General features: G+C 50.7%; 2 non-coding genes across 2 annotated transcripts; both read left to right on the forward strand.

The window, feature by feature from the left end:
* Positions 1-1,784: 1,784 nt before the first annotated feature.
* On the forward strand, positions 1,785-3,688 carry LOC137927695 (small subunit ribosomal RNA). Its single transcript, XR_011107840.1, has one exon. It is a non-coding gene; the product is annotated as a small subunit ribosomal RNA (ribosomal RNA).
* Positions 3,689-4,504: 816 nt separating this feature from the next.
* Positions 4,505-4,661, forward strand: LOC137927795 (5.8S ribosomal RNA). The gene has a single exon (XR_011107928.1). It is a non-coding gene; the product is annotated as a 5.8S ribosomal RNA (ribosomal RNA).
* Positions 4,662-5,000: the final 339 nt, after the last annotated feature.

Here is a 5,000-nt window from a genome sequence, read left to right on the forward strand (position 1 = left end):
CGGCGATCGATAACAATAGTCGCGAGGCGCGGCACGTCCGTAACGAAACACACAATCAATCAATACAATAATTTTAATACTGGATATAAATAATTTGACCGCGAATGGACCGACGACGATGCGTTTAAACGTTCCACTGCTTGTGCCCAACGTGATGATGATGATGACGATGATGACGATGATGACGATGATGACGATGATGACGATGACGATATTGAAGATAGTAAAGTTTTAGCATCGACATTAATCGTAATTTTAACACACGGAATCAGGACGATATCACGTTAGAAAATCGATACACGAACGGGACCGGACTCTGTCGTTTTCCGAAATCGATACGCGAACGCCCGAGTGACTATCCGCACCCCGAGGCCGGGCCGCACGATCTTTATTACGGACCGCTACCGTCTCGACGACGACGACGACGACGACGACGACGACGACGACGACGACGACGACACCTTTCTTTGTCTCAGTCGACATCGCGTATGAAAGAGTGCGATCGTCATCAGCACGAAATTTATGCATCGATACGCGAACGGGACCGGACTCTGTCGTTTTCAGAAATCGATACGCGAACGCATCGGCGGCTGGCTACGCGCAATCCGCGATCGGGTCGAACGATGATGATGATGATGATGATGATGATGATGATGATGATGATGATGATGATGACGACGACGATGACATCGAGATCAGGGTCAGATATAGATATGTAGATCGGTGGTATGCAATCGATACGCGAACGCTCTATAGCGCTACGCGGAGACGCATACAGTCGTTCCCGCATATACATGGGACTGGCGCGAGACGCGCCGGTCGGCCGAATCGAGTTCTCTCCGATGCTCTTCTGTTTTGTTTTGTTTGTTGGTGGTTGTGGAGTGTGGAGTGTGTTTTTTTGGTTGGTGGGGTGTGTGTGTGTGTGGTGGTGGTGTTAGTTTGTTTGCGGAGATTGCGTTTTTTTTAGATTTAGTTTTTTTTTTTTTTTTTATAAAAAAAAAAAAAAATTTAAAAATTATTCTTAGAAAACGCGCGCGAATCGAACAAAACTAATAACACCGATACACAAACAACGCGCGCCACCAACGAGAACGCCCGAAACTGAAACTTCTATAACCGACAAACGCACGAACGACACAGCGGCGGCGGAGGAGGGAAGAAAAAGGGGATCATCTCCCCACAACAACACACCGTAAACTGTGTCGGACGACGTCTCCGTTATGTAAGAGCGGAAGGCGTAAGAGAACGTCTCGTTTAATTAACGCGAACGGCGTTGGGCTCCCGAGTCGACTTCGGGGCGGCCCTTAACGCATCGCATCAACGAGCTCGTCGCGCGCTAGTCGCGCGACGGTCGATCATGATATATAAATCAAGGATTTCGGATCTCTCTAAAACCGGGCTGGAAATCGGTCATTGTTCGTTTTGCGAAACGATATTTTATAAAAGTGAAGATTTGTATGTGTCTCGTCAAAGAACGTTCCGATGAATCGGACGCGATGCCGCGTCCAAAGTAAATCTGGACGAACGCGAGGCGAGTGTTGAGATATACATTTTCCTCCGTGAACAGATAGAAAAACGAATTCATTTTGTTGTTGCGGTGTGGTGTTGTGTGTGTATTGTAATAAATACGCACGCACGCACGCACGCAAAAAGCTACCTAGGCACCGGCGCGTCACGGCGTTTCGAACGTCCGACGCGTCGCTTGTCACACGTCTATCATATCATCATCACCCTCATATCTCTCGTATGTGCGGTGTTGGTGTGTGTTAGCTCTACTAGCTAGCTCCCTGGTTGATCCTGCCAGTAGTTATATGCTTGTCTCAAAGATTAAGCCATGCATGTCTCAGTGCAAGCCGTATTAAGGCGATACCGCGAATGGCTCAATATATCAGTTTTGGTTCCTTAGATCTTACCTCGGTTACTTGGATAACTGTGGTAATTCTAGAGCTAATACATGCAATCAGAACTCTGACCAGTGATGGGATGAGTGCTTTTATTAGATCAAAACCAATCGACGGAGGGCCTCGCGTCCGAAGTCGTTAATTTTGATGAATCTGGATAACTTTTGCCGATCGCATGGTCCAGCACCGGCGACGCATCTTTCAAATGTCTGCCTTATCAACTTTCGATGGTAGTTTCTGCGACTACCATGGTTGTCACGGGTAACGGGGAATCAGGGTTCGATTCCGGAGAGGGAGCCTGAGAAACGGCTACCACATCCAAGGAAGGCAGCAGGCGCGCAAATTACCCACTCCCGGCACGGGGAGGTAGTGACGAAAAATAACGATACGGGACTCTTACGAGGCCTCGTAATCGGAATGAGTACACTTTAAATATTTTAACGAGGAACAATTGGAGGGCAAGTCTGGTGCCAGCAGCCGCGGTAACTCCAGCTCCAATAGCGTATACTAAAATTGTTGCGGTTAAAAAGCTCGTAGTTGCATTTGTGCGCCGCGCTGTCGGTGCACCGCATCCGCGGTGATACTGACACGTCTGCGGAGCATATCGTCGGTGAGCCGTCGGTAAAACGGCGGTTCAATATCAAAATCCTATCGCGGTGCTCTTCGGTGAGTGTCGAGATGGGCCGACAATTTTACTTTGAACAAATTAGAGTGCTCAAAGCGGGCTCAAAATGCTGCTTGAATATTTCGTGCATGGAATAATAGAATATGATCTCGGTTCTATTTTGTTGGTTTTCAGAACTCCGAGGTAATGATTAATAGGGATAACTGGGGGCATTCGTATTGCGACGTTAGAGGTGAAATTCTTGGATCGTCGCAAGACGAACATCAGCGAAAGCATTTGCCAAAGGTGTTTTCATCAATCAAGAACGAAAGTTAGAGGTTCGAAGGCGATTAGATACCGCCCTAGTTCTAACCGTAAATATGTCATCTAGCGATCCGCCGACGTTACTACGATGGCTCGGCGGGCAGCTTCCGGGAAACCAAAGATTTTGGACTCCGGGGGGAGTATGGTTGCAAAGCTGAAACTTAAAGGAATTGACGGAAGGGCACCACCAGGAGTGGAGCCTGCGGCTTAATTTGACTCAACACGGGAAATCTCACCAGGCCCGGACACCGGAAGGATTGACAGATTAACAGCTCTTTCTTGATTCGGTGGGTGGTGGTGCATGGCCGTTCTTAGTTGGTGGAGCGATTTGTCTGGTTAATTCCGGTAACGAACGAGACTCTAGCCTGCTAAATAGGCGTCGTCATTTAGGTGTGCGCCGCTCCGGTGGCGCAACTCACTGGCGACGTATTAAAATTCTTCTTAGAGGGACCGGCGGCTTCGAGCCGCACGAGATTGAGCAATAACAGGTCTGTGATGCCCTTAGATGTCCTGGGCCGCACGCGCGCTACACTGAAGGAATCAGCATGTTCTCCCTGGCCTAGAGGCCCGGGCAACCCGTTGAAACTCCTTCGTGCTGGGGATTGGGGTTTGCAATTATCCCCCATAAACGAGGAATTCCTAGTAAGCGCGAGTCATAAGCTCGCGTTGATTACGTCCCTGCCCTTTGTACACACCGCCCGTCGCTACTACCGATTGAATGATTTAGTGAGGTCTTCGGACCGACACGCGGTGGCTTCACGGCCGTCGGCGTTGCTGGGAAGTTGACCAAACTTGATCATTTAGAGGAAGTAAAAGTCGTAACAAGGTTTCCGTAGGGGAACCTGCGGAAGGATCATTAACGTGTGTGTATGTGTGCGAGACGCGTGATATGTTCACGAACGTTGTTGCGCCGCTGTTGCTGTTGCTGTTGTTGCTGTTGCGACGACGACGACGACGACGACGACGACGACTTCGTACATACCGTGTTTACACATATATATATGTAATACATCCATAATGATATATATATACGACATATATACATATATATGTACGTACGCGCGCGCGCTGCTGTTCGTATCTAATGCGGACGAGCGCGCGCGCGTGTGCGTGCGTGTGTGTGTGCGTGTTTGTATATATGTATAAAAAATAAAATGTGAAATAATTGTCTCTAGCGTCTATTACGCCTAACGGCGCAGCGGCGACGGCGCCGTGGCGGTGGCCGGTGGCGGTGGTGGCATTCGTCGAAAGTGCTACCGCCGCCGCTGCCTCCGCCGCCGTCGAAGCGGCCGGGTGGCGGAAAAACGCCGAGAGACGAGCGCCGACCGGGGCATACCAAACGGAGCGTTCGAAGCGGTGAAAATCCCCACTGCCTAGCTCAGGCCCTTTATTGTCGGTTGGCGCTATACAAAACGAAATTTAAGCGGTTAGAAAGATGACAATGTCGTGCGTCACGCCAGCTCGTTGGGGGGTGCGCGGGTCGTCGTCGTTCATCATTCTAAAGGATTCGCGTCGGGGCGTTAAGCTTTTTCGGTGCCGTTTCTTTATGAACGCCTCGGCGCACATGAATTCGACCAACTTTCGACGTTAATACATAAAAACGGACAATCAAGTGGCCGACGGCGAGAGCCGTAGGCCGCTACCGTAAGTAATAACAACATTAAGAAAAAACCATTACCCTGGACGGTGGATCACTTGGCTCGCGGGTCGATGAAGAACGCAGTTAACTGCGCGTCATAGTGTGAACTGCAGGACACATTTGAACATCGACATTTCGAACGCACATTGCGGTCCGTGGAGAAATATCCAGGACCACTCCTGTCTGAGGGCCGGCTGTTAAAATATAAAAACCACACTGTTCGGTGTAGAACGCGCGCTACGTGCGCTCGCGCCGGTCGATGCGCGCGGCGGTGACGCGCGACGCGGCGGCGGCGGGTTGGTGGGGGGTGATGAACGAGCTCGCGGACGGTGCGATGGGACGATCTCTAATAAGAGTCTCTCGTCCGCGCCGCCGCGGCTCTCACTCTCTCTCTCTCTCACTATCCGCCGTCGCTGTCGTCGCGCTGCCGCTGCCGCACTACCGCGCGCGGGCGAGCGGGCGCGCGCTCTTTCGAACAATTGACGGTTTCCGTTGAACGTTCTTCGCGACGGACGACGGACGGCGGGGTGCT

This window comes from Battus philenor, unplaced genomic scaffold (genome assembly GCF_028537555.1).
Source record: "Battus philenor isolate CCGP_79_NKW_IND1 unplaced genomic scaffold, ilBatPhil1.0.hap1 SCAF_36, whole genome shotgun sequence".
NCBI classification, from domain to species: domain Eukaryota; kingdom Metazoa; phylum Arthropoda; class Insecta; order Lepidoptera; family Papilionidae; genus Battus; species Battus philenor.